General features: G+C 50.1%; 24 non-coding genes across 24 annotated transcripts; all 24 read right to left on the bottom strand.

Moving 5' to 3' along the window:
• Nucleotides 1-161: 161 nt before the first annotated feature.
• On the bottom strand, nucleotides 162-244 carry TRNAL-CAG (transfer RNA leucine (anticodon CAG)). The gene has a single exon. It is a non-coding gene; the product is annotated as a tRNA-Leu (tRNA).
• A 1,020-nt stretch (nucleotides 245-1,264) lies between these two features.
• TRNAL-CAG (transfer RNA leucine (anticodon CAG)) lies at nucleotides 1,265-1,346 on the bottom strand. The gene has a single exon. It is a non-coding gene; the product is annotated as a tRNA-Leu (tRNA).
• Nucleotides 1,347-1,828: 482 nt separating this feature from the next.
• TRNAL-CAG (transfer RNA leucine (anticodon CAG)) lies at nucleotides 1,829-1,911 on the bottom strand. The gene has a single exon. It is a non-coding gene; the product is annotated as a tRNA-Leu (tRNA).
• A 1,553-nt stretch (nucleotides 1,912-3,464) lies between these two features.
• Nucleotides 3,465-3,547, bottom strand: TRNAL-CAG (transfer RNA leucine (anticodon CAG)). The gene has a single exon. It is a non-coding gene; the product is annotated as a tRNA-Leu (tRNA).
• A 1,566-nt stretch (nucleotides 3,548-5,113) lies between these two features.
• Nucleotides 5,114-5,196, bottom strand: TRNAL-CAG (transfer RNA leucine (anticodon CAG)). Its single transcript has one exon. It is a non-coding gene; the product is annotated as a tRNA-Leu (tRNA).
• Nucleotides 5,197-6,216: 1,020 nt separating this feature from the next.
• Nucleotides 6,217-6,298, bottom strand: TRNAR-GCG (transfer RNA arginine (anticodon GCG)). The gene is given in 2 exon segments: nucleotides 6,217-6,251; nucleotides 6,256-6,298. It is a non-coding gene; the product is annotated as a tRNA-Arg (tRNA).
• A 482-nt stretch (nucleotides 6,299-6,780) lies between these two features.
• Nucleotides 6,781-6,863, bottom strand: TRNAL-CAG (transfer RNA leucine (anticodon CAG)). The gene has a single exon. It is a non-coding gene; the product is annotated as a tRNA-Leu (tRNA).
• A 2,679-nt stretch (nucleotides 6,864-9,542) lies between these two features.
• TRNAL-CAG (transfer RNA leucine (anticodon CAG)) lies at nucleotides 9,543-9,624 on the bottom strand. Its single transcript has one exon. It is a non-coding gene; the product is annotated as a tRNA-Leu (tRNA).
• A 482-nt stretch (nucleotides 9,625-10,106) lies between these two features.
• On the bottom strand, nucleotides 10,107-10,189 carry TRNAL-CAG (transfer RNA leucine (anticodon CAG)). Its single transcript has one exon. It is a non-coding gene; the product is annotated as a tRNA-Leu (tRNA).
• A 1,020-nt stretch (nucleotides 10,190-11,209) lies between these two features.
• On the bottom strand, nucleotides 11,210-11,291 carry TRNAL-CAG (transfer RNA leucine (anticodon CAG)). Its single transcript has one exon. It is a non-coding gene; the product is annotated as a tRNA-Leu (tRNA).
• A 482-nt stretch (nucleotides 11,292-11,773) lies between these two features.
• On the bottom strand, nucleotides 11,774-11,856 carry TRNAL-CAG (transfer RNA leucine (anticodon CAG)). Its single transcript has one exon. It is a non-coding gene; the product is annotated as a tRNA-Leu (tRNA).
• Nucleotides 11,857-14,535: 2,679 nt separating this feature from the next.
• Nucleotides 14,536-14,617, bottom strand: TRNAL-CAG (transfer RNA leucine (anticodon CAG)). Its single transcript has one exon. It is a non-coding gene; the product is annotated as a tRNA-Leu (tRNA).
• A 482-nt stretch (nucleotides 14,618-15,099) lies between these two features.
• TRNAL-CAG (transfer RNA leucine (anticodon CAG)) lies at nucleotides 15,100-15,182 on the bottom strand. The gene has a single exon. It is a non-coding gene; the product is annotated as a tRNA-Leu (tRNA).
• A 1,020-nt stretch (nucleotides 15,183-16,202) lies between these two features.
• On the bottom strand, nucleotides 16,203-16,284 carry TRNAL-CAG (transfer RNA leucine (anticodon CAG)). Its single transcript has one exon. It is a non-coding gene; the product is annotated as a tRNA-Leu (tRNA).
• A 482-nt stretch (nucleotides 16,285-16,766) lies between these two features.
• Nucleotides 16,767-16,849, bottom strand: TRNAL-CAG (transfer RNA leucine (anticodon CAG)). The gene has a single exon. It is a non-coding gene; the product is annotated as a tRNA-Leu (tRNA).
• A 1,553-nt stretch (nucleotides 16,850-18,402) lies between these two features.
• TRNAL-CAG (transfer RNA leucine (anticodon CAG)) lies at nucleotides 18,403-18,485 on the bottom strand. Its single transcript has one exon. It is a non-coding gene; the product is annotated as a tRNA-Leu (tRNA).
• Nucleotides 18,486-19,505: 1,020 nt separating this feature from the next.
• Nucleotides 19,506-19,587, bottom strand: TRNAL-CAG (transfer RNA leucine (anticodon CAG)). Its single transcript has one exon. It is a non-coding gene; the product is annotated as a tRNA-Leu (tRNA).
• A 482-nt stretch (nucleotides 19,588-20,069) lies between these two features.
• TRNAL-CAG (transfer RNA leucine (anticodon CAG)) lies at nucleotides 20,070-20,152 on the bottom strand. Its single transcript has one exon. It is a non-coding gene; the product is annotated as a tRNA-Leu (tRNA).
• Nucleotides 20,153-21,172: 1,020 nt separating this feature from the next.
• Nucleotides 21,173-21,254, bottom strand: TRNAL-CAG (transfer RNA leucine (anticodon CAG)). Its single transcript has one exon. It is a non-coding gene; the product is annotated as a tRNA-Leu (tRNA).
• Nucleotides 21,255-21,736: 482 nt separating this feature from the next.
• TRNAL-CAG (transfer RNA leucine (anticodon CAG)) lies at nucleotides 21,737-21,819 on the bottom strand. Its single transcript has one exon. It is a non-coding gene; the product is annotated as a tRNA-Leu (tRNA).
• A 1,020-nt stretch (nucleotides 21,820-22,839) lies between these two features.
• Nucleotides 22,840-22,921, bottom strand: TRNAL-CAG (transfer RNA leucine (anticodon CAG)). Its single transcript has one exon. It is a non-coding gene; the product is annotated as a tRNA-Leu (tRNA).
• Nucleotides 22,922-23,404: 483 nt separating this feature from the next.
• TRNAL-CAG (transfer RNA leucine (anticodon CAG)) lies at nucleotides 23,405-23,487 on the bottom strand. The gene has a single exon. It is a non-coding gene; the product is annotated as a tRNA-Leu (tRNA).
• Nucleotides 23,488-24,507: 1,020 nt separating this feature from the next.
• Nucleotides 24,508-24,589, bottom strand: TRNAL-CAG (transfer RNA leucine (anticodon CAG)). Its single transcript has one exon. It is a non-coding gene; the product is annotated as a tRNA-Leu (tRNA).
• A 1,571-nt stretch (nucleotides 24,590-26,160) lies between these two features.
• TRNAL-CAG (transfer RNA leucine (anticodon CAG)) lies at nucleotides 26,161-26,242 on the bottom strand. Its single transcript has one exon. It is a non-coding gene; the product is annotated as a tRNA-Leu (tRNA).
• Nucleotides 26,243-27,261: the final 1,019 nt, after the last annotated feature.

Here is a 27,261-nt window from a genome sequence, read left to right as displayed (position 1 = left end):
CCAAAAAAGAAGCGAGGAAATACAGGAAGCACTGGAAATCAACCATGAGGCCTGCAGTGCGTGCTCCAACTCCATCTCCCTGTTCCAGAAAGCCTTGGCCAGCAGTTATAGGACGCCTGGAATGTTACAATCAAATGAAAAGAAAAATTCGGTTACAGATATGTCAGAAGTGGGATTCGAACCCACGCCTCCAGAGGAGACTGCGACCTGAACGCAGCGCCTTAGACCACTCGGCCATCCTAACTCTGCCATTTGCACCCCTCAGATGCGGCTTAGAGGCAATGTTGGAAAGTCTCAAAGACCACCCGCCTAAAATCATCACCTATTGCATTAAAGTCTCCCAATTCCTCCCAAAAGAATAATCACAGGCAGGGCAGCACTCATACAACGACTACTGGCACAGACGTGCAGGGTTCAATCCCTATGTACAGCAGCTACTTGTCACAAGCACACATGAGTCTTTCATGTTTCTGCAGAACGGTGCTGCCTGCCACCTGTTAACAGACACAAGCAACTACACCTCAGGAAATAGGAAGGCAGGAGGCGGGCTGGTTTATGCAAATAAAAGCATGCACTGTGTCCAACCCTTCAGGAGGTTCAGGCAGTGTGCTATAGCCTTCTTGGTCACAAGAGGTTGGGCACTAGTCCCGGGGAGCCTGTTTAGGCTGAAAGGACTGTGTATGGGCCGGCCTGATCTCCCTGTACTCCTGCACAGGACTCACTCTAAATGACAGGGCTAAAGAGTTCTGCCAGCAAAGCCTATATACAATGGCGGTTCGTGGCCGTTGGGGCAGGCAGGTGGTTGGTTGGGCAGAGGGCGAGGAGGAAGAACTGTGTTCACTCCTCTGCCTGCCTTTTTACCTCTCGCTTCCCCCCACTCACTCCTCCTTCTGCCTCCCACTATGTCACACTAACTTTCCTCCTGACCTCCATTTCAAATAGGTCACTTCATTCCAACTAGGCCCAGTGAAAAGGACAAGACGTTGGGTTCTTTATGCATTTTTTCCAAAGACAAAATGCCGCGCTGCGCCTATTTGCAAGTCCACAAAGCTAGCACAGTCCTAAGACGGTTTTTCATTTAAGCACTGTAGTACACCTGCCAAAAGGGCAGTGAAGCATTCCAGGACGAACTGCAGACCTAGCTGGAGGACGGGAGTGTGTGGAGCAAGCTCCAACTCCATCTCCCTGTTCCAGAAATCCATGGCCGGCAGTTATAGGAAGCGTGGAATGCAATCACATGAAAAGTAAAAACCCATTTCAGGCATGTCAGAAGTGGGATTCGAACCCACGCCTCCAAAGGAGACTGCGATCTGAACCAGTGCCTTAGACCACTCGGCCATCCTGACTCTGCCTTAGGTGTTTGCCTGAATCGGCTTAGAGGCTATGTTGGCAAGTCTTTGACCACACTTAAATCCTCTTGGATTTCCTAAAATGTCTCCACAGTCTGCCAGGAATATACTCTCGCGCATTCCACCCACCCCTCCTAACCCACCACCCTCCCCATCCATTTTAAAAATGTCACTTCATTCCCACTAGGCCCAGTTAAAAGGACAACACATTGGGTTCTTTATGCATTTTTTCCAAAGGCAAAATGTTGCGGTGCGCCCGTTTGCATGTCCACAAGGCCGGCCCAGTCCAAAGATGGTTTTTCACTGGAGTTCACTTTCCCAAAAAAGAAGCGAAGAAATACAGGAAGCACTGGAAATCAACCATGAGGCCTGCAGTGCGTGCTCCAACTCCATCTCCCTGTTCCAGAAAGCCTTGGCCAGCAGTTATAGGACGCCTGGAATGTTACAATCAAATGAAAAGAAAAATTCTGTTACAGACATGTCAGAAGTGGGATTCGAACCCACGCCTCCAGAGGAGACTGCGACCTGAACGCAGCTCCTTAGACCACTCGGCCATTCTGACTCTGCCATTCGGACCCCTCAGATGCGGCTTAGAGGCAATGTTGGAAAGTCTCAAAGACCACCCGCCTAAAATCCTCTCCTATTGCATTAAAGTCTCCCAATTCCTCCCAAAAGAATAATCACAGGCAGAGCAGCACTCATACAACGACTACTGGCACAGACGTGCAGGGTTCAATCCCTATGTACAGCAGCTACTTGTCACAAGCACACATGAGTCTTTCATGTTTCTGCAGAACGGTGCTGCCTGCCACCTGTTAACAGACACAAGCAACTACACCTCAGGAAATAGGAAGGCAGGAGGCGGGCTGGTTTATGCAAATAAAAGCATGCACTGTGTCCAACCCTTCAGGAGGTTCAGGCAGTGTGCTAGAGCCTTCTTGGTCACAAGAGGTTGGGCACTAGTCCAGGGGAGCCTGTTTAGGCTGAAAGGACTGTGTATGGGCCGGCCTGATCTCCCTGTACTCCTGCACAGGACTCACTCTAAATGACAGGGCTAAAGAGTTTGCCAGCAAAGCCTATATACAATGGCCGTTCGTGGCCGTTTGGGCAGGCAGGTGGTTGGTTGGGCAGAGGGCGAGGAGGAAGAACTGTGTTCACTCCTCTGCCTGCCTTTTTACCTCTCGCTTCCCCCCACTCACTCCTCCATCTGCCTCCCACTATGTCACACTAACTTTCCTCCTGACCTCCATTTCAAATAGGTCACTTCATTCCAACTAGGCCCAGTGAAAAGGACAAGACGTTGGGTTCTTTATGCATTTTTTCCAAAGACAAAATGCCGCGCTGCGCCCATTTGCAAGTCCACAAAGCTAGCACAGTCCTAAGACGGTTTTTCATTTAAGCACTGTAGTACACCTGCCAAAAGGGCAGTGAAGCATTCCAGGACGAACTGCAGACCGGGAGTGTGTGGAGCAAGCTCCAACTCCATCTCCCTGTTCCAGAAGTCCGTGGCCGGCAGTTATAGGAAGCGTGGAATGCAATCACATGAAAAGTAAAAACCCGTTTCAGGCATGTCAGAAGTGGGATTCGAACCCAGACCTGAACGCAGCACCTTAGACCACTCGGCCATCCTGACTCTGCCTTAGGCGCTTGCCTGAATCGGCTTAGAGGCTATGTTGGCAAGTCTTTGACCACACTTAAATCCTCTTGGATTTCCTAAAATGTCTCCACAGTCTGCCAGGAATATACTCTCGCGCATCCCACCCACCCCTCCTAACCCACCACCCTCCCCATCCATTTTAAAAATGTCACTTCATTCCCACTAGGCACAGTTAAAAGGACAACACATTGGGTTCTTTATGCATTTTTTCCAAAGGCAAAATGTCGCGGTGCGCCCGTTTGCATGTCCACAAGGCCGGCCCAGTCCAAAGATGGTTTTTCACTGGAGTTCACTTTCCCAAAAAAGAAGCGAGGAAATACAGGAAGCACTGGAAATCAACCATGAGGCCTGCAGTGCGTGCTCCAACTCCATCTCCCTGTTCCAGAAAGCCTTGGCCAGCAGTTATAGGACGCCTGGAATGTTACAATCAAATGAAAAGAAAAATTCTGTTACAGACATGTCAGAAGTGGGATTCGAACCCACGCCTCCAGAGGAGTCTGCGACCTGAACGCAGCGCCTTAGACCACTCGGCCATCCTGACTCTGCCATTTGCACCCCTCAGATGCGGCTTAGAGGCAATGTTGGAAAGTCTCAAAGACCACCCGCCTAAAATCCTCTCCTATTGCATTAAAGTCTCCCAATTCCTCCCAAAAGAATAATCACAGGCAGGGCAGCACTCATACAACGACTACTGGCACAGACGTGCAGGGTTCAATCCCTATGTACAGCAGCTACTTGTCACAAGCACACATGAGTCTTTCATGTTTCTGCAGAACGGTGCTGCCTGCCACCTGTTAACAGACACAAGCAACTACACCTCAGGAAATAGGAAGGCAGGAGGCGGGCTGGTTAATGCAAATAAAAGCATGCACTGTGTCCAACCCTTCAGGAGGTTCAGGCAGTGTGCTAGAGCCTTCTTGGTCACAAGAGGTTGGTCACTAGTCCCGGGGAGCCTGTTTAGGCTGAAAGGACTGTGTATGGGCCGGCCTGATCTCCCTGTACTCCTGCACAGGACTCACTCTAAATGACAGGGCTAAAGAGTTCTGCCAGCAAAGCCTATATACAATGGCCGTTCGTGGCCGTTTGGGCAGGCAGGTGGTTGGTTGGGCAGAGGGCGAGGAGGAAGAACTGTGTTCACTCCTCTGCCTGCCTTTTTACCTCTCGCTTCCCCCCACTCACTCCTCCATCTGCCTCCCACTATGTCACACTAACTTTCCTCCTGACCTCCATTTCAAATAGGTCACTTCATTCCAACTAGGCCCAGTGAAAAGGACAATACGTTGGGTTCTTTATGCATTTTTTCCAAAGACAAAATGCCGCGCTGCGCCCATTTGCAAGTCCACAAAGCTAGCACAGTCCTAAGACGGTTTTTCATTTAAGCACTGTAGTACACCTGCCAAAAGGGCAGTGAAGCATTCCAGGATGAACTGCAGACCTAGCTGGAGGACGGGAGTGTGTGGAGCAAGCTCCAACTCCATCTCCCTGTTCCAGAAGTCCGTGGCCGGCAGTTATAGGAAGCGTGGAATGCAATCACATGAAAAGTAAAAACCCGTTTCAGGCATGTCAGAAGTGGGATTCGAACCCCGACCTGAACGCAGCACCTTAGACCACTCGGCCATCCTGACTCTGCCTTAGGCGCTCGCCTGAATCGGCTTAGAGGCTATGTTGGCAAGTCTTTGACCACACTTAAATCCTCTTGGATTTCCTAAAATGTCTCCACAGTCTGCCAGGAATATACTCTTGCGCATCCCACCCACCCCTCCTAACCCACCACCCTCCCCATCCATTTTAAAAATGTCACTTCATTCCCACTAGGCCCAGTTAAAAGGACAACACATTGGGTTCTTTATGCATTTTTTCCAAAGGCAAAATGTCGCGGTGCGCCCGTTTGCATGTCCACAAGGCCGGCCCAGTCCAAAGATGGTTTTTCACTGGAGTTCACTTTCCCAAAAAAGAAGCGAGGAAATACAGGAAGCACTGGAAATCAACCATGAGGCCTGCAGTGCGTGCTCCAACTCCATCTCCCTGTTCCAGAAAGCCTTGGCCAGCAGTTATAGGACGCCTGGAATGTTACAATCAAATGAAAAGAAAAATTCAGTTACAGACATGTCAGAAGTGGGATTCGAACCCACGCCTCCAGAGGAGACTGCGACCTGAACGCAGCGCCTTAGACCACTCGGCCATCCTGACTCTGCCATTTGCACCCCTCAGATGCGGCTTAGAGGCAATGTTGGAAAGTCTCAAAGACCACCCGCCTAAAATCCTCTCCTATTGCATTAAAGTCTCCCAATTCCTCCCAAAAGAATAATCACAGGCAGGGCAGCACTCATACAACGACTACTGGCACAGACGTGCAGGGTTCAATCCCTATGTACAGCAGCTACTTGTCACAAGCACACATGAGTCTTTCATGTTTCTGCAGAACGGTGCTGCCTGCCACCTGTTAACAGACACAAGCAACTACACCTCAGGAAATAGGAAGGCAGGAGGCGGGCTGGTTTATGCAAATAAAAGCATGCACTGTGTCCAACCCTTCAGGAGGTTCAGGCAGTGTGCTAGAGCCTTCTTGGTCACAAGAGGTTGGGCACTAGTCCCGGGGAGCCTGTTTAGGCTGAAAGGACTGTGTATGGGCCGGCCTGATCTCCCTGTACTCCTGCACAGGACTCACTCTAAATGACAGGGCTAAAGAGTTCTGCCAGCAAAGCCTATATACAATGGCCGTTCGTGGCCGTTTGGGCAGGCAGGTGGTTGGTTGGGCAGAGGGCGAGGAGGAAGAACTGTGTTCACTCCTCTGCCTGCCTTTTTACCTCTCGCTTCCCCCCACTCACTCCTCCATCTGCCTCCCACTATGTCACACTAACTTTCCTCCTGACCTCCATTTCAAATAGGTCACTTCATTCCAACTAGGCCCAGTGAAAAGGACAAGACGTTGGGTTCTTTATGCATTTTTTCCAAAGACAAAATGCCGCGCTGCGCCCATTTGCAAGTCCACAAAGCTAGCACAGTCCTAAGACGGTTTTTCATTTAAGCACTGTAGTACACCTGCCAAAAGGGCAGTGAAGCATTCCAGGATGAACTGCAGACCTAGCTGGAGGACGGGAGTGTGTGGAGCAAGCTCCAACTCCATCTCCCTGTTCCAGAAATCCATGGCCTGCAGTTATAGGAAGCGTGGAATGCAATCACATGAAAAGTAAAAACCCATTTCAGGCATGTCAGAAGTGGGATTCGAACCCACGCCTCCAGAGGAGACCGCAATCTGAACCAGTGCCTTAGACCACTCGGCCATCCTGACTCTGCCTTAGGTGCTTGCTTGAATCGGCTTAGAGGCTATGTTGGCAAGTCTTTGACCACACTTAAATCCTCTTGGATTTCCTAAAATGTCTCCACAGTCTGCCAGGAATATACTCTCGCGCATCCCACCCACCCCTCCTAACCCACCACCCTCCCCATCCATTTTAAAAATGTCACTTCATTCCCACTAGGCCCAGTTAAAAGGACAACACATTGGGTTCTTTATGCATTTTTTCCAAAGGCAAAATGTCGCGGTGCGCCCGTTTGCATGTCCACAAGGCCGGCCCAGTCCAAAGATGGTTTTTCACTGGAGTTCACTTTCCCAAAAAAGAAGCGAGGAAATACAGGAAGCACTGGAAATCAACCATGAGGCCTGCAGTGCGTGCTCCAACTCCATCTCCCTGTTCCAGAAAGCCTTGGCCAGCAGTTATAGGATGCCTGGAATGTTACAATCAAATGAAAAGAAAAATTCTGTTACAGACATGTCAGAAGTGGGATTCGAACCCACGCCTCCAGAGGAAACTGCGACCTGAACGCAGCGCCTTAGACCACTCGGCCATCCTGACTCTGCCATTTGCACCCCTCAGATGCGGCTTAGAGGCAATGTTGGAAAGTCTCAAAGACCACCCGCCTAAAATCATCACCTATTGCATTAAAGTCTCCCAATTCCTCCCAAAAGAATAATCACAGGCAGGGCAGCACTCATACAACGACTACTGGCACAGACGTGCAGGGTTCAATCCCTATGTACAGCAGCTACTTGTCACAAGCACACATGAGTCTTTCATGTTTCTGCAGTACGGTGCTGCCTACCACCTGTAACAGACACAAGCAACTACACCTCAGGAAATAGGAAGGCAGGAGGCAGGCTGGTTTATGCAAATAAAAGCATGCACTGTGTCCAACCCTTCAGGAGGTTCAGGCAGTGTGCTATAGCCTTCTTGGTCACAAGAGGTTGGGCACTAGTCCCGGGGAGCCTGTTTAGGCTGAAAGGACTGTGTCTGGGCCGGCCTGATCTCCCTGTACTCCTGCACAGGACTCACTCTAAATGACAGGGCTAAAGAGTTCTGCCAGCAAAGCCTATATACAATGGCCGTTCGTGGCCGTTGGGGCAGGCAGGTGGTTGGTTGGGCAGAGGGCGAGGAGGAAGAACTGTGTTCACTCCTCTGCCTGCCTTTTTACCTCTCGCTTCCCCCCACTCACTCCTCCTTCTGCCTCCCACTATGTCACACTAACTTTCCTCCTGACCTCCATTTCAAATAGGTCACTTCATTCCAACTAGGCCCAGTGAAAAGGACAAGACGTTGGGTTCTTTATGCATTTTTTCCAAAGACAAAATGCCGCGCTGCGCCCATTTGCAAGTCCACAAAGCTAGCACAGTCCTAAGACGGTTTTTCATTTAAGCACTGTAGTACACCTGCCAAAAGGGCAGTGAAGCATTCCAGGACGAACTGCAGACCTAGCTGGAGGACGGGAGTGTGTGGAGCAAGCTCCAACTCCATCTCCCTGTTCCAGAAATCCATGGCCGGCAGTTATAGGAAGCGTGGAATGCAATCACATGAAAAGTAAAAACCCATTTCAGGCATGTCAGAAGTGGGATTCGAACCCACGTCTCCAGAGGAGACTGCAATCTGAACCAGTGCCTTAGACCACTCGGCCATCCTGACTCTGCCTTAGGTGCTTGCCTGAACCGGCTTAGAGGCTATGTTGGCAAGTCTTTGACCACACTTAAATCCTCTTGGATTTCCTAAAATGTCTCCACAGTCTGCCAGGAATATACTCTCGCGCATCCCACCCACCCCTCCTAACCCACCACCCTCCCCATCCATTTTAAAAATGTCACTTCATTCCCACTAGGCCCAGTTAAAAGGACAACACATTGGGTTCTTTATGCATTTTTTCCAAAGGCAAAATGTTGCGGTGCGCCCGTTTGCATGTCCACAAGGCCGGCCCAGTCCAAAGATGGTTTTTCACTGGAGTTCACTTTCCCAAAAAAGAAGCGAAGAAATACAGGAAGCACTGGAAATCAACCATGAGGCCTGCAGTGCGTGCTCCAACTCCATCTCCCTGTTCCAGAAAGCCTTGGCCAGCAGTTATAGGACGCCTGGAATGTTACAATCAAATGAAAAGAAAAATTCTGTTACAGACATTTCAGAAGTGGGGGAAGTGGGATTCGAACCCACGCCTCCAGAGGAGACTGCCTTAGACCACTCGGCCATCCTGACTCTGCCATTTGCCCCCCTCAGATGCGGCTTAGAGGCAATGTTGGAAAGTCTCAAAGACCACCCGCCTAAAATCCTCTCCGAATACATTAAAGTCTCCCAATTGCTCCCAAAAGAATAATCACAGGCAGGGCAGCACTCATACAACGACTACTGGCACAGACGTGCAGGGTTCAATCCCTATGTACAGCAGCTACTTGTCACAAGCACACATGAGTCTTTCATGTTTCTGCAGAACGGTGCTGCCTGCCACCTGTTAACAGACACAAGCAACTACACCTCAGGAAATAGGAAGGCAGGAGGCGGGCTGGTTTATGCAAATAAAAGCATGCACTGTGTCCAACCCTTCAGGAGGTTCAGGCAGTGTGCTAGAGCCTTCTTGGTCACAAGAGGTTGGGCACTAGTCCAGGGGAGCCTGTTTAGGCTGAAAGGACTGTGTATGGGCCGGCCTGATCTTCCTGTACTCCTGCACAGGACTCACTCTAAATGACAGGGCTAAAGAGTTCTGCCAGCAAAGCCTATATACAATGGCCGTTCGTGGCCGTTTGGGCAGGCAGGTGGTTGGTTGGGCAGAGGGCGAGGAGGAAGAACTGTGTTCACTCCTCTGCCTGCCTTTTTACCTCTCGCTTCCCCCCACTCACTCCTCCATCTGCCTCCCACTATGTCACACTAACTTTCCTCCTGACCTCCATTTCAAATAGGTCACTTCATTCCAACTAGGCCCAGTGAAAAGGACAAGACGTTGGGTTCTTTATGCATTTTTTCCAAAGACAAAATGCCGCGCTGCGCCCATTTGCAAGTCCACAAAGCTAGCACAGTCCTAAGACGGTTTTTCATTTAAGCACTGTAGTACACCTGCCAAAAGAGCAGTGAAGCATTCCAGGACGAACTGCAGACCTAGCTGGAGGACGGGAGTGTTTGGAGCAAGCTCCAACTCCATCTCCCTGTTTCAGAAATCCGTGGCCGGCAGTTATAGGAAGCGTGGAATGCAATCACATGAAAAGTAAAAACCCATTTCTGGCATGTCAGAAGTGGGATTCGAACCCGCGCCTCCAGAGGAGACTGCGACCTGAACCAGTGCCTTAGACCACTCGGCCATCCTGACTCTGCCTTAGGTGCTTGCCTGAATCGGCTTAGAGGCTATGTTGGCAAGTCTTTGACCACACTTAAATCCTCTTGGATTTCCTAAAATGTCTCCACAGTCTGCCAGGAATATAATCTCGCGCATTACACCCACCCCTCCTAACCCACCACCCTCCCCATCCATTTTAAAAATGTCACTTCATTCCCACTAGGCCCAGTTAAAAGGACAACACATTGGGTTCTTTATGCATTTTTTCCAAAGGCAAAATGTCGCGGTGCGCCCGTTTGCATGTCCACAAGGCCGGCCCAGTCCAAAGATGGTTTTTCACTGGAGTTCACTTTCCCAAAAAAGAAGCGAGGAAATACAGGAAGCACTGGAAATCAACCATGAGGCCTGCAGTGCGTGCTCCAACTCCATCTCCCTGTTCCAGAAAGCCTTGGCCAGCAGTTATAGGACGCCTGGAATGTTACAATCAAATGAAAAGAAAAATTCAGTTACAGACATGTCAGAAGTGGGATTCGAACCCACGCCTCCAGAGGAGACTGCGACCTGAACGCAGCGCCTTAGACCACTCGGCCATCCTGACTCTGCCATTTGCACCCCTCAGATGCGGCTTAGAGGCAATGTTGGAAAGTCTCAAAGACCACCCGCCTAAAATCCTCTCCTATTGCATTAAAGTCTCCCAATTCCTCCCAAAAGAATAATCACAGGCAGGGCAGCACTCATACAACGACTACTGGCACAGACGTGCAGGGTTCAATCCCTATGTACAGCAGCTACTTGTCACAAGCACACATGAGTCTTTCATGTTTCTGCAGAACGGTGCTGCCTGCCACCTGTTAACAGACACAAGCAACTACACCTCAGGAAATAGGAAGGCAGGAGGCGGGCTGGTTTATGCAAATAAAAGCATGCACTGTGTCCAACCCTTCAGGAGGTTCAGGCAGTGTGCTAGAGCCTTCTTGGTCACAAGAGGTTGGGCACTAGTCCCGGGGAGCCTGTTTAGGCTGAAAGGACTGTGTATGGGCCGGCCTGATCTCCCTGTACTCCTGCACAGGACTCACTCTAAATGACAGGGCTAAAGAGTTCTGCCAGCAAAGCCTATATACAATGGCCGTTCGTGGCCGTTTTGGCAGGCAGGTGGTTGGTTGGGCAGAGGGCGAGGAGGAAGAACTGTGTTCACTCCTCTGCCTGCCTTTTTACCTCTCGCTTCCCCCCACTCACTCCTCCATCTGCCTCCCACTATGTCACACTAACTTTCCTCCTGACCTCCATTTCAAATAGGTCACTTCATTCCAACTAGGCCCAGTGAAAAGGACAAGACGTTGGGTTCTTTATGCATTTTTTCCAAAGACAAAATGCCGCGCTGCGCCCATTTGCAAGTCCACAAAGCTAGCACAGTCCTAAGACGGTTTTTCATTTAAGCACTGTAGTACACCTGCCAAAAGGGCAGTGAAGCATTCCAGGATGAACTGCAGACCTAGCTGGAGGACGGGAGTGTGTGGAGCAAGCTCCAACTCCATCTCCCTGTTCCAGAAATCCATGGCCTGCAGTTATAGGAAGCGTGGAATGCAATCACATGAAAAGTAAAAACCCATTTCAGGCATGTCAGAAGTGGGATTCGAACCCACGCCTCCAGAGGAGACTGCGATCTGAACCAGTGCCTTAGACCACTCGGCCATCCTGACTCTGCCTTAGGTGCTTGCTTGAATCGGCTTAGAGGCTATGTTGGCAAGTCTTTGACCACACTTAAATCCTCTTGGATTTCCTAAAATGTCTCCACAGTCTGCCAGGAATATACTCTCGCGCATCCCACCCACCCCTCCTAACCCACCACCCTCCCCATCCATTTTAAAAATGTCACTTCATTCCCACTAGGCCCAGTTAAAAGGACAACACATTGGGTTCTTTATGCATTTTTTCCAAAGGCAAAATGTCGCGGTGCGCCCGTTTGCATGTCCACAAGGCCGGCCCAGTCCAAAGATGGTTTTTCACTGGAGTTCACTTTCCCAAAAAAGAAGCGAGGAAATACAGGAAGCACTGGAAATCAACCATGAGGCCTGCAGTGCGTGCTCCAACTCCATCTCCCTGTTCCAGAAAGCCTTGGCCAGCAGTTATAGGATGCCTGGAATGTTACAATCAAATGAAAAGAAAAATTCTGTTACAGACATGTCAGAAGTGGGATTCGAACCCACGCCTCCAGAGGAGACTGCGACCTGAACGCAGCGCCTTAGACCACTCGGCCATCCTGACTCTGCCATTTGCACCCCTCAGATGCGGCTTAGAGGCAATGTTGGAAAGTCTCAAAGACCACCCGCCTAAAATCATCACCTATTGCATTAAAGTCTCCCAATTCCTCCCAAAAGAATAATCACAGGCAGGGCAGCACTCATACAACGACTACTGGCACAGACGTGCAGGGTTCAATCCCTATGTACAGCAGCTACTTGTCACAAGCACACATGAGTCTTTCATGTTTCTGCAGAACGGTGCTGCCTACCACCTGTAACAGACACAAGCAACTACACCTCAGGAAATAGGAAGGCAGGAGGCAGGCTGGTTTATGCAAATAAAAGCATGCACTGTGTCCAACCCTTCAGGAGGTTCAGGCAGTGTGCTATAGCCTTCTTGGTCACAAGAGGTTGGGCACTAGTCCCGGGGAGCCTGTTTAGGCTGAAAGGACTGTGTCTGGGCCGGCCTGATCTCCCTGTACTCCTGCACAGGACTCACTCTAAATGACAGGGCTAAAGAGTTCTGCCAGCAAAGCCTATATACAATGGCCGTTCGTGGCCGTTGGGGCAGGCAGGTGGTTGGTTGGGCAGAGGGCGAGGAGGAAGAACTGTGTTCACTCCTCTGCCTGCCTTTTTACCTCTCGCTTCCCCCCACTCACTCCTCCTTCTGCCTCCCACTATGTCACACTAACTTTCCTCCTGACCTCCATTTCAAATAGGTCACTTCATTCCAACTAGGCCCAGTGAAAAGGACAAGACGTTGGGTTCTTTATGCATTTTTTCCAAAGACAAAATGCCGCGCTGCGCCCATTTGCAAGTCCACAAAGCTAGCACAGTCCTAAGACGGTTTTTCATTTAAGCACTATAGTACACCTGCCAAAAGGGCAGTGAAGCATTCCAGGACGAACTGCAGACCTAGCTGGAGGACGGGAGTGTGTGGAGCAAGCTCCAACTCCATCTCCCTGTTCCAGAAATCCATGGCCGGCAGTTATAGGAAGCGTGGAATGCAATCACATGAAAAGTAAAAACCCATTTCAGGCATGTCAGAAGTGGGATTCGAACCCACGTCTCCAGAGGAGACTGCAATCTGAACCAGTGCCTTAGACCACTCGGCCATCCTGACTCTGCCTTAGGTGCTTGCCTGAACCGGCTTAGAGGCTATGTTGGCAAGTCTTTGACCACACTTAAATCCTCTTGGATTTCCTAAAATGTCTCCACAGTCTGCCAGGAATATACTCTCGCGCATCCCACCCACCCCTCCTAACCCACCACCCTCCCCATCCATTTTAAAAATGTCACTTCATTCCCACTAGGCCCAGTTAAAAGGACAACACATTGGGTTCTTTATGCATTTTTTCCAAAGGCAAAATGTTGCGGTGCGCCCGTTTGCATGTCCACAAGGCCGGCCCAGTCCAAAGATGGTTTTTCACTGGAGTTCACTTTCCCAAAAAAGAAGCGAAGAAATACAGGAAGCACTGGAAATCAACCATGAGGCCTGCAGTGCGTGCTCCAACTCCATCTCCCTGTTCCAGAAAGCCTTGGCCAGCAGTTGTAGGACGCCTGGAATGTTACAATCAAATGAAAAGAAAAATTCTGTTACAGACATTTCAGAAGTGGGGGAAGTGGGATTCGAACCCACGCCTCCAGAGGAGACTGCCTTAGACCACTCGGCCATCCTGACTCTGCCATTTGCCCCCCTCAGATGCGGCTTAGAGGCAATGTTGGAAAGTCTCAAAGACCACCCGCCTAAAATCCTCTCCTAATACATTAAAGTCTCCCAATTGCTCCCAAAAGAATAATCACAGGCAGGGCAGCACTCATACAACGACTACTGGCACAGACGTGCAGGGTTCAATCCCTATGTACAGCAGCTACTTGTCACAAGCACACATGAGTCTTTCATGTTTCTGCAGAACGGTGCTGCCTGCCACCTGTTAACAGACACAAGCAACTACACCTCAGGAAATAGGAAGGCAGGAGGCGGGCTGGTTTATGCAAATAAAAGCATGCACTGTGTCCAACCCTTCAGGAGGTTCAGGCAGTGTGCTATAGCCTTCTTGGTCACAAGAGGTTGGGCACTAGTCCCGGGGAGCCTGTTTAGGCTGAAAGGACTGTGTATGGGCCGGCCTGATCTCCCTATACTCCTGCACAGGACTCACTCTAAATGACAGGGCTAAAGAGTTCTGCCAGCAAAGCCTATATACAATGGCGGTTCGTGGCCATTGGGGCAGGCAGGTGGTTGGTTGGGCAGAGGGCGAGGAGGAAGAACTGTGTTCACTCCTCTGCCTGCCTTTTTACCTCTCGCTTCCCCCCACTCACTCCTCCTTCTGCCTCCCACTATGTCACACTAACTTTCCTCCTGACCTCCATTTCAAATAGGTCACTTCATTCCAACTAGGCCCAGTGAAAAGGACAAGACGTTGGGTTCTTTATGCATTTTTTCCAAAGACAAAATGCCGCACTGCGCCCATTTGCAAGTCCACAAAGCTAGCACAGTCCTAAGACGGTTTTTCATTTAAGCACTGTAGTACACCTGCCAAAAGGGCAGTGAAGCATTCCAGGACGAACTGCAGACCTAGCTGGAGGACGGGAGTGTGTGGAGCAAGCTCCAACTCCATCTCCCTGTTCCAGAAATCCATGGCCGGCAGTTATAGGAAGCGTGGAATGCAATCACATGAAAAGTAAAAACCCATTTCAGGCATGTCAGAAGTGGGATTCGAACCCACGCCTCCAGAGGAGACTGCGATCTGAACCAGTGCCTTAGACCACTCGGCCATCCTGACTCTGCCTTAGGTGTTTGCCTGAATCGGCTTAGAGGCTATGTTGGCAAGTCTTTGACCACACTTAAATCCTCTTGGATTTCCTAAAATGTCTCCACAGTCTGCCAGGAATATACTCTCGCGCATCCCACCCACCCCTCCTAACCCACCACCCTCCCCATCCATTTTAAAAATGTCACTTCATTCCCACTAGGCCCAGTTAAAAGGACAACACATTGGGTTCTTTATGCATTTTTTCCAAAGGCAAAATGTCGCGGTGCGCCCGTTTGCATGTCCACAAGGCCGGCCCAGTCCAAAGATGGTTTTTCACTGGAGTTCACTTTCCCAAAAAAGAAGCGAGGAAATACAGGAAGCACTGGAAATCAACCATGAGGCCTGCAGTGCGTGCTCCAACTCCATCTCCCTGTTCCAGAAAGCCTTGGCCAGCAGTTATAGGACGCCTGGAATGTTACAATCAAATGAAAAGAAAAATTCGGTTACAGATATGTCAGAAGTGGGATTCGAACCCACGCCTCCAGAGGAGACTGCGACCTGAACGCAGCGCCTTAGACCACTCGGCCATCCTAACTCTGCCATTTGCACCCCTCAGATGCGGCTTAGAGGCAATGTTGGAAAGTCTCAAAGACCACCCGCCTAAAATCATCACCTATTGCATTAAAGTCTCCCAATTCCTCCCAAAAGAATAATCACAGGCAGGGCAGCACTCATACAACGACTACTGGCACAGACGTGCAGGGTTCAATCCCTATGTACAGCAGCTACTTGTCACAAGCACACATGAGTCTTTCATGTTTCTGCAGAACGGTGCTGCCTGCCACCTGTTAACAGACACAAGCAACTACACCTCAGGAAATAGGAAGGCAGGAGGCGGGCTGGTTTATGCAAATAAAAGCATGCACTGTGTCTAACCCTTCAGGAGGTTCAGGCAGTGTGCTATAGCCTTCTTGGTCACAAGAGGTTGGGCACTAGTCCCGGGGAGCCTGTTTAGGCTGAAAGGACTGTGTATGGGCCGGCCTGATCTCCCTGTACTCCTGCACAGGACTCACTCTAAATGACAGGGCTAAAGAGTTCTGCCAGCAAAGCCTATATACAATGGCGGTTCGTGGCCGTTGGGGCAGGCAGGTGGTTGGTTGGGCAGAGGGCGAGGAGGAAGAACTGTGTTCACTCCTCTGCCTGCCTTTTTACCTCTCGCTTCCCCCCACTCACTCCTCCTTCTGCCTCCCACTATGTCACACTAACTTTCCTCCTGACCTCCATTTCAAATAGGTCACTTCATTCCAACTAGGCCCAGTGAAAAGGACAAGACGTTGGGTTCTTTATGCATTTTTTCCAAAGACAAAATGCCGCGCTGCGCCTATTTGCAAGTCCACAAAGCTAGCACAGTCCTAAGACGGTTTTTCATTTAAGCACTGTAGTACACCTGCCAAAAGGGCAGTGAAGCATTCCAGGACGAACTGCAGACCTAGCTGGAGGACGGGAGTGTGTGGAGCAAGCTCCAACTCCATCTCCCTGTTCCAGAAATCCATGGCCGGCAGTTATAGGAAGCGTGGAATGCAATCACATGAAAAGTAAAAACCCATTTCAGGCATGTCAGAAGTGGGATTCGAACCCACGCCTCCAAAGGAGACTGCGATCTGAACCAGTGCCTTAGACCACTCGGCCATCCTGACTCTGCCTTAGGTGTTTGCCTGAATCGGCTTAGAGGCTATGTTGGCAAGTCTTTGACCACACTTAAATCCTCTTGGATTTCCTAAAATGTCTCCACAGTCTGCCAGGAATATACTCTCGCGCATTCCACCCACCCCTCCTAACCCACCACCCTCCCCATCCATTTTAAAAATGTCACTTCATTCCCACTAGGCCCAGTTAAAAGGACAACACATTGGGTTCTTTATGCATTTTTTCCAAAGGCAAAATGTTGCGGTGCGCCCGTTTGCATGTCCACAAGGCCGGCCCAGTCCAAAGATGGTTTTTCACTGGAGTTCACTTTCCCAAAAAAGAAGCGAAGAAATACAGGAAGCACTGGAAATCAACCATGAGGCCTGCAGTGCGTGCTCCAACTCCATCTCCCTGTTCCAGAAAGCCTTGGCCAGCAGTTATAGGACGCCTGGAATGTTACAATCAAATGAAAAGAAAAATTCTGTTACAGACATGTCAGAAGTGGGATTCGAACCCACGCCTCCAGAGGAGACTGCGACCTGAACGCAGCTCCTTAGACCACTCGGCCATTCTGACTCTGCCATTCGGACCCCTCAGATGCGGCTTAGAGGCAATGTTGGAAAGTCTCAAAGACCACCCGCCTAAAATCCTCTCCTATTGCATTAAAGTCTCCCAATTCCTCCCAAAAGAATAATCACAGGCAGAGCAGCACTCATACAACGACTACTGGCACAGACGTGCAGGGTTCAATCCCTATGTACAGCAGCTACTTGTCACAAGCACACATGAGTCTTTCATGTTTCTGCAGAACGGTGCTGCCTGCCACCTGTTAACAGACACAAGCAACTACACCTCAGGAAATAGGAAGGCAGGAGGCGGGCTGGTTTATGCAAATAAAAGCATGCACTGTGTCCAACCCTTCAGGAGGTTCAGGCAGTGTGCTAGAGCCTTCTTGGTCACAAGAGGTTGGGCACTAGTCCAGGGGAGCCTGTTTAGGCTGAAAGGACTGTGTATGGGCCGGCCTGATCTCCCTGTACTCCTGCACAGGACTCACTCTAAATGACAGGGCTAAAGAGTTTGCCAGCAAAGCCTATATACAATGGCCGTTCGTGGCCGTTTGGGCAGGCAGGTGGTTGGTTGGGCAGAGGGCGAGGAGGAAGAACTGTGTTCACTCCTCTGCCTGCCTTTTTACCTCTCGCTTCCCCCCACTCACTCCTCCATCTGCCTCCCACTATGTCACACTAACTTTCCTCCTGACCTCCATTTCAAATAGGTCACTTCATTCCAACTAGGCCCAGTGAAAAGGACAAGACGTTGGGTTCTTTATGCATTTTTTCCAAAGACAAAATGCCGCGCTGCGCCCATTTGCAAGTCCACAAAGCTAGCACAGTCCTAAGACGGTTTTTCATTTAAGCACTGTAGTACACCTGCCAAAAGGGCAGTGAAGCATTCCAGGACGAACTGCAGACCGGGAGTGTGTGGAGCAAGCTCCAACTCCATCTCCCTGTTCCAGAAGTCCGTGGCCGGCAGTTATAGGAAGCGTGGAATGCAATCACATGAAAAGTAAAAACCCGTTTCAGGCATGTCAGAAGTGGGATTCGAACCCAGACCTGAACGCAGCACCTTAGACCACTCGGCCATCCTGACTCTGCCTTAGGCGCTTGCCTGAATCGGCTTAGAGGCTATGTTGGCAAGTCTTTGACCACACTTAAATCCTCTTGGATTTCCTAAAATGTCTCCACAGTCTGCCAGGAATATACTCTCGCGCATCCCACCCACCCCTCCTAACCCACCACCCTCCCCATCCATTTTAAAAATGTCACTTCATTCCCACTAGGCACAGTTAAAAGGACAACACATTGGGTTCTTTATGCATTTTTTCCAAAGGCAAAATGTCGCGGTGCGCCCGTTTGCATGTCCACAAGGCCGGCCCAGTCCAAAGATGGTTTTTCACTGGAGTTCACTTTCCCAAAAAAGAAGCGAGGAAATACAGGAAGCACTGGAAATCAACCATGAGGCCTGCAGTGCGTGCTCCAACTCCATCTCCCTGTTCCAGAAAGCCTTGGCCAGCAGTTATAGGACGCCTGGAATGTTACAATCAAATGAAAAGAAAAATTCTGTTACAGACATGTCAGAAGTGGGATTCGAACCCACGCCTCCAGAGGAGACTGCGACCTGAACGCAGCGCCTTAGACCACTCGGCCATCCTGACTCTGCCATTTGCACCCCTCAGATGCGGCTTAGAGGCAATGTTGGAAAGTCTCAAAGACCACCCGCCTAAAATCCTCTCCTATTGCATTAAAGTCTCCCAATTCCTCCCAAAAGAATAATCACAGGCAGGGCAGCACTCATACAACGACTACTGGCACAGACGTGCAGGGTTCAATCCCTATGTACAGCAGCTACTTGTCACAAGCACACATGAGTCTTTCATGTTTCTGCAGAACGGTGCTGCCTGCCACCTGTTAACAGACACAAGCAACTACACCTCAGGAAATAGGAAGGCAGGAGGCGGGCTGGTTAATGCAAATAAAAGCATGCACTGTGTCCAACCCTTCAGGAGGTTCAGGCAGTGTGCTAGAGCCTTCTTGGTCACAAGAGGTTGGGCACTAGTCCAGGGGAGCCTGTTTAGGCTGAAAGGACTGTGTATGGGCCGGCCTGATCTTCCTGTACTCCTGCACAGGACTCACTCTAAATGACAGGGCTAAAGAGTTCTGCCAGCAAAGCCTATATACAATGGCCGTTCGTGGCCGTTTGGGCAGGCAGGTGGTTGGTTGGGCAGAGGGCGAGGAGGAAGAACTGTGTTCACTCCTCTGCCTGCCTTTTTACCTCTCGCTTCCCCCCACTCACTCCTCCATCTGCCTCCCACTATGTCACACTAACTTTCCTCCTGACCTCCATTTCAAATAGGTCACTTCATTCCAACTAGGCCCAGTGAAAAGGACAAGACGTTGGGTTCTTTATGCATTTTTTCCAAAGACAAAATGCCGCGCTGCGCCCATTTGCAAGTCCACAAAGCTAGCACAGTCCTAAGACGGTTTTTCATTTAAGCACTGTAGTACACCTACCAAAAGAGCAGTGAAGCATTCCAGGACGAACTGCAGACCTAGCTGGAGGACGGGAGTGTTTGGAGCAAGCTCCAACTCCATCTCCCTGTTTCAGAAATCCGTGGCCGGCAGTTATAGGAAGCGTGGAATGCAATCACATGAAAATTAAAAACCCATTTCTGGCATGTCAGAAGTGGGATTCGAACCCACGCCTCCAGAGGAGACTGCGACCTGAACCAGTGCCTTAGACCACTCGGCCATCCTGACTCTGCCTTAGGTGCTTGCCTGAATCGGCTTAGAGGCTATGTTGGCAAGTCTTTGACCACACTTAAATCCTCTTGGATTTCCTAAAATGTCTCCACAGTCTGCCAGGAATATAATCTCGCGCATCCCACCCACCCCTCCTAACCCACCACCCTCCCCATCCATTTTAAAAATGTCACTTCATTCCCACTAGGCCCAGTTAAAAGGACAACACATTGGGTTCTTTATGCATTTTTTCCAAAGGCAAAATGTCGCGGTGCGCCCGTTTGCATGTCCACAAGGCCGGCCCAGTCCAAAGATGGTTTTTCACTGGAGTTCACTTTCCCAAAAAAGAAGCGAGGAAATACAGGAAGCACTGGAAATCAACCATGCGGCCTGCAGTGCGTGCTCCAACTCCATCTCCCTGTTCCAGAAAGCCTTGGCCAGCAGTTATAGGACGCCTGGAATGTTACAATCAAATGAAAAGAAAAATTCGGTTACAGATATGTCAGAAGTGGGATTCGAACCCACGCCTCCAGAGGAGACTGCGACCTGAACGCAGCGCCTTAGACCACTCGGCCATCCTGACTCTGCCATTTGCACCCCTCAGATGCGGCTTAGAGGCAATGTTGGAAAGTCTCAAAGACCACCCGCCTAAAATCATCACTTATTGCATTAAAGTCTCCCAATTCCTCCCAAAAGAATAATCACAGGCAGGGCAGCACTCATACAACGACTACTGGCACAGACGTGCAGGGTTCAATCCCTATGTACAGCAGCTACTTGTCACAAGCACACATGAGTCTTTCATGTTTCTGCAGAACGGTGCTGCCTGCCACCTGTTAACAGACACAAGCAACTACACCTCAGGAAATAGGAAGGCAGGAGGCGGGCTGGTTTATGCAAATAAAAGCATGCACTGTGTCCAACCCTTCAGGAGGTTCAGGCAGTGTGCTATAGCCTTCTTGGTCACAAGAGGTTGGGCACTAGTCCCGGGGAGCCTGTTTAGGCTGAAAGGACTGTGTATGGGCCGGCCTGATCTCCCTGTACTCCTGCACAGGACTCACTCTAAATGACAGGGCTAAAGAGTTCTGCCAGCAAAGCCTATATACAATGGCGGTTCGTGGCCGTTGGGGCAGGCAGGTGGTTGGTTGGGCAGAGGGCGAGGAGGAAGAACTGTGTTCACTCCTATGCCTGCCTTTTTACCTCTCGCTTCCCCCCACTCACTCCTCCTTCTGCCTCCCACTATGTCACACTAACTTTCCTCCTGACCTCCATTTCAAATAGGTCACTTCATTCCAACTAGGCCCAGTGAAAAGGACAAGACGTTGGGTTCTTTATGCATTTTTTCCAAAGACAAAATGCCGCGCTGCGCCCATTTGCAAGTCCACAAAGCTAGCACAGTCCTAAGACGGTTTTTCATTTAAGCACTGTAGTACACCTGCCAAAAGGGCAGTGAAGCATTCCAGGACGAACTGCAGACCTAGCTGGAGGACGGGAGTGTGTGGAGCAAGCTCCAACTCCATCTCCCTGTTCCAGAAATCCATGGCCGGCAGTTATAGGAAGCGTGGAATGCAATCACATGAAAAGTAAAAACCCATTTCAGGCATGTCAGAAGTGGGATTCGAACCCACGCCTCCAGAGGAGACTGCGATCTGAACCAGTGCCTTAGACCACTCGGCCATCCTGACTCTGCCTTAGGTGTTTGCCTGAATCGGCTTAGAGGCTATGTTGGCAAGTCTTTGACCACACTTAAATCCTCTTGGATTTCCTAAAATGTCTCCACAGTCTGCCAGGAATATACTCTCGCGCATCCCACCCACCCCTCCTAACCCACCACCCTCCCCATCCATTTTAAAAATGTCACTTCTTTCCCACTAGGCTCAGTTAAAAGGACAACACATTGGGTTCTTTATGCATTTTTTCCAAAGGCAAAATGTTGCGGTGCGCCCGTTTGCATGTCCACAAGGCCGGCCCAGTCCAAAGATGGTTTTTCACTGGAGTTCACTTTCCCAAAAAAGAAGCGAAGAAATACAGGAAGCACTGGAAATCAACCATGAGGCCTGCAGTGCGTGCTCCAACTCCATCTCCCTGTTCCAGAAAGCCTTGGCCAGCAGTTATAGGACGCCTGGAATGTTACAATCAAATGAAAAGAAAAATTCTGTTAAAGACATGTCAGAAGTGGGATTCGAACCCACGCCTCCAGAGGAGACTGCGACCTGAACGCAGCTCCTTAGACCACTCGGCCATCCTGACTCTGCCATTTGCACCCCTCAGATGCGGCTTAGAGGCAATGTTGGAAAGTCTCAAAGACCACCCGCCTAAAATCCTCTCCTATTGCATTAAAGTCTCCCAATTCCTCCCAAAAGAATAATCACAGGCAGGGCAGCACTCATACAACGACTACTGGCACAGACGTGCAGGGTTCAATCCCTATGTACAGCAGCTACTTGTCACAAGCACACATGAGTCTTTCATGTTTCTGCAGAATGGTGCTGCCTGCCACCTGTTAACAGACACAAGCAACTACACCTCAGGAAAAAGGAAGGCAGGAGGCGGGCTGGTTTATGCAAATAAAAGCATGCACTGTGTCCAACCCTTCAGGAGGTTCAGGCAGTGTGCTAGAACCTTCTTGGTCACAAGAGGTTGGGCACTAGTCCAGGGGAGCCTCTTTAGGCTGAAAGGACTGTGTATGGGCCGGCCTGATCTCCCTGTACTCCTGCACAGGACTCACTCTAAATGACAGGGCTAAAGAGTTCTGCCAGCAAAGCCTATATACAATGGCCGTTCGTGGCCGTTTGGGCAGGCAGGTGGTTGGTTGGGCAGAGGGCGAGGAGGAAGAACTGTGTTCACTCCTCTGCCTGCCTTTTTACCTCTCGCTTCCCCCCACTCACTCCTCCATCTGCCTCCCACTATGTCACACTAACTTTCCTCCTGACCTCCATTTCAAATAGGTCACTTCATTCCAACTAGGCCCAGTGAAAAGGACAAGACGTTGGGTTCTTTATGCATTTTTTCCAAAGACAAAATGCCGCGCTGCGCCCATTTGCAAGTCCACAAAGCTAGCACAGTCCTAAGACGGTTTTTCATTTAAGCACTGTAGTACACCTGCCAAAAGGGCAGTGAAGCATTCCAGGACGAACTGCAGACCTAGCTGGAGGACGGGAGTGTGTGGAGCAAGCTCCAACTCCATCTCCGTGTTCCAGAAATCCGTGGCCGGCAGTTATAGGAAGCGTGGAATGCAATCACATGAAAAGTAAAAACCCATTTCAGGCATGTCAGAAGTGGGATTCGAACCCACGCCTCCAGAGGAGACTGCGACCTGAACCAGTGCTTTAGACCACTCGGCCATCCTGACTCTGCCTTAGGCGCTCGCCTGAATCGGCTTAGAGGCTATGTTGGCAAGTCTTTGACCACACTTAAATCCTCTTGGATTTCCTAAAATGTCTCCACAGTCTGCCAGGAATATACTCTCGCGCATCCCACCCACCCCTCCTAACCCACCACCCTCCCCATCCATTTTAAAAATGTCACTTCATTCCCACTAGGCCCAGTTAAAAGGACAACACATTGGGTTCTTTATGCATTTTTTTCCAAAGGCAAAATGTCGCGGTGCGCCCGTTTGCATGTCCACAAGGCCGGCCCAGTCCAAAGATGGTTTTTCACTGGAGTTCACTTTCCCAAAAAAGAAGCGAGGAAATACAGGAAGCACTGGAAATCAACCATGAGGCCTGCAGTGCGTGCTCCAACTCCATCTCCCTGTTCCAGAAAGCCTTGGCCAGCAGTTATAGGACGCCTGGAATGTTACAATCAAATGAAAAGAAAAATTCTGTTACAGACATGTCAGAAGTGGGATTCGAACCCACACCTCCAGAGGAGACTGCGACCTGAACGCAGCGCCTTAGACCACTCGGCCATCCTGACTCTGCCATTTGCACCCCTCAGATGCGGCTTAGAGGCAATGTTGGAAAGTCTCAAAGACCACCCGCCTAAAATCCTCTCCTATTGCATTAAAGTCTCCCAATTCCTCCCAAAAGAATAATCACAGGCAGGGCAGCACTCATACAACGACTACTGGCACAGACGTGCAGGGTTCAATCCCTATGTACAGCAGCTACTTGTCACAAGCACACATGAGTCTTTCATGTTTCTGCAGAACGGTGCTGCCTGCCACCTGTTAACAGACACAAGCAACTACACCTCAGGAAATAGGAAGGCAGGAGGCGGGCTGGTTTATGCAAATAAAAGCACGCACTGTGTCCAACCCTTCAGGAGGTTCAGACAGTGTGCTAGAGCCTTCTTGGTCACAAGAGGTTGGGCACTAGTCCCGGGGAGCCTGTTTAGGCTGAAAGGACTGTGTATGGGCCGGCCTGATCTCCCTGTACTCCTGCACAGGACTCACTCTAAATGACAGGGCTAAAGAGTTCTGCCAGCAAAGCCTATATACAATGGCCGTTCGTGGCCGTTTGGGCAGGCAGGTGGTTGGTTGGGCAGAGGGCGAGGAGGAAGAACTGTGTTCACTCCTCTGCCTGCCTTTTTACCTCTCGCTTCCCCCCACTCACTCCTCCATCTGCCTCCCACTATGTCACACTAACTTTCCTCCTGACCTCCATTTCAAATAGGTCACTTCACTCCAACTAGGCCCAGTGAAAAGGACAAGACGTTGGGTTCTTTATGCATTTTTTCCAAAGACAAAATGCTGCGCTGCGCCCATTTGCAAGTCCACAAAGCTAGCACAGTCCTAAGACGGTTTTTCATTTAAGCACTATAGTACACCTGCCAAAAGGGCAGTGAAGCATTCCAGGACGAACTGCAGACCTAGCTGGAGGACGGGAGTGTGTGGAGCAAGCTCCAACTCCATCTCCCTGTTCCAGACATCCATGGCCTGCAGTTATAGGTAGCGTGGAATGCAATCACATGAAAAGTAAAAACCCATTTCAGGCATGTCAGAAGTGGGATTCGAACCCACGCCTCCAGAGGAGACTGCGATCTGAACCAGTGCCTTAGACCACTCGGCCATCCTGACTCTGCCTTAGTTGCTTGCTTGAATCGGCTTAGAGGCTATGTTGGCAAGTCTTTGACCACACTTAAATCCTCTTGGATTTCCTAAAATGTCTCCACAGTCTGCCAGGAATATACTCTCGCGCATCCCACCCACCCCTCCTAACCCACCACCCTCCCCATCCATTTTAAAAATGTCACTTCATTCCCACTAGGCCCAGTTAAAAGGACAACACATTGGGTTCTTTATGCATTTTTTCCAAAGGCAAAATGTCGCGGTGCGCCCGTTTGCATGTCCACAAGTCCGGCCCAGTCCAAAGATGGTTTTTCACTGGAGTTCACTTTCCCAAAAAAGAAGCGAGGAAATACAGGAAGCACTGGAAATCAACCATGAGGCCTGCAGTGCGTGCTCCAACTCCATCTCCCTGTTCCAGAAAGCCTTGGCCAGCAGTTATAGGATGCCTGGAATGTTACAATCAAATGAAAAGAAAAATTCTGTTACAGACATGTCAGAAGTGGGATTCGAACCCACGCCTCCAGAGGAGACTGTGCCTTAGACCACTCGGCCATCCTGACTCTGCCATTTGCACCCCTCAGATGCGGCTTAGAGGCAATGTTGGAAAGTCTCAAAGACCACCCGCCTAAAATCATCACCTATTGCATTAAAGTCTCCCAATTCCTCCCAAAAGAATAATCACAGGCAGGGCAGCACTCATACAACGACTACTGGCACAGACGTGCAGGGTTCAATCCCTATGTACAGCAGCTACTTGTCACAAGCACACATGAGTCTTTCATGTTTCTGCAGAACGGTGCTGCCTACCACCTGTTAACAGACACAAGCAACTACACCTCAGGAAATAGGAAGGCAGGAGGCGGGCTGGTTTATGCAAATAAAAGCATGCACTGTGTCCAACCCTTCAGGAGGTTCAGGCAGTGTGCTATAGCCTTCTTGGTCACAAGAGGTTGGGCACTAGTCCCGGGGAGCCTGTTTAGGCTGAAAGGACTGTGTATGGGCCGGCCTGATCTCCCTGTACTCCTGCACAGGACTCACTCTAAATGACAGGGCTAAAGAGTTCTGCCAGCAAAGCCTATATACAATGGCCGTTCGTGGCCGTTGGGGCAGGCAGGTGGTTGGTTGGGCAGAGGGCGAGGAGGAAGAACTGTGTTCACTCCTCTGCCTGCCTTTTTACCTCTCGCTTCCCCCCACTCACTCCTCCTTCTGCCTCCCAATATGTCACACTAACTTTCCTCCTGACCTCCATTTCAAATAGGTCACTTCATTCCAACTAGGCCCAGTGAAAAGGACAAGACGTTGGGTTCTTTGTGCATTTTTTCCAAAGACAAAATGCCGCGCTGCGCCCATTTGCAAGTCCACAAAGCTAGCACAGTCCTAAAACGGTTTTTCATTTAAGCACTGTAGTACACCTGCCAAAAGGGCAGTGAAGCATTCCAGGACGAACTGCAGACCTAGCTGGAGGACGGGAGTGTGTGGAGCAAGCTCCAACTCCATCTCCCTGTTCCAGAAATCCATGGCCGGCAGTTATAGGAAGCGTGGAATGCAATCACATGAAAAGTAAAAACCCATTTCAGGCATGTCAGAAGTGGGATTCGAACCCACGTCTCCAGAGGAGACTGCGATCTGAACCAGTGCCTTAGACCACTCGGCCATCCTGACTCTGCCTTAGGTGCTTGCCTGAATCGGCTTAGAGGCTATGTTGGCAAGTCTTTGACCACACTTAAATCCTCTTGGATTTCCTAAAATGTCTCCACAGTCTGCCAGGAATATACTCTCGCGCATCCCACCCACCCCTCCTAACCCACCACCCTCCCCATCCATTTTAAAAATGTCACTTCATTCCCACTAGGCCCAGTTAAAAGGACAACACATTGGGTTCTTTATGCATTTTTTCCAAAGGCAAAATGTTGCGGTGCGCCCGTTTGCATGTCCACAAGGCCGGCCCAGTCCAAAGATGGTTTTTCACTGGAGTTCACTTTCCCAAAAAAGAAGCAAAGAAATACAGGAAGCACTGGAAATCAACCATGAGGCCTGCAGTGCGTGCTCCAACTCCATCTCCCTGTTCCAGAAAGCCTTGGCCAGCAGTTATAGGACGCCTGGAATGTTACAATCAAATGAAAAGAAAAATTCTGTTACAGACATTTCAGAAGTGGGGGAAGTGGGATTCGAACCCACGCCTCCAGAGGAGACTGCCTTAGACCACTCGGCCATCCTGACTCTGCCATTTGCCCCCCTCAGATGCGGCTTAGAGGCAATGTTGGAAAGTCTCAAAGACCACCCGCCTAAAATCCTCTCCTAATACATTAAAGTCTCCCAATTGCTCCCAAAAGAATAATCACAGGCAGGGCAGCACTCATACAACGACTACTGGCACAGACGTGCAGGGTTCAATCCCTATGTACAGCAGCTACTTGTCACAAGCACACATGAGTCTTTCATGTTTCTGCAGAACGGTGCTGCCTGCCACCTGTTAACAGACACAAGCAACTACACCTCAGGAAATAGGAAGGCAGGAGGCGGGCTGGTTTATGCAAATAAAAGCATGCACTGTGTCCAACCCTTCAGGAGGTTCAGGCAGTGTGCTAGAGCCTTCTTGGTCACAAGAGGTTGGGCACTAGTCCAGGGGAGCCTGTTTAGGCTGAAAGGACTGTGTATGGGCCGGCCTGATCTTCCTGTAC

This window comes from Ambystoma mexicanum, chromosome 11 (assembly GCF_040938575.1).
Source record: "Ambystoma mexicanum isolate Mex_15411 chromosome 11, UKY_AmexF1_1, whole genome shotgun sequence".
Classification (NCBI taxonomy): domain Eukaryota; kingdom Metazoa; phylum Chordata; class Amphibia; order Caudata; family Ambystomatidae; genus Ambystoma; species Ambystoma mexicanum.
The sequence above is the reverse complement of the archived record's forward strand: the minus strand, read 5'-3'. Positions and strand labels throughout refer to the sequence as shown.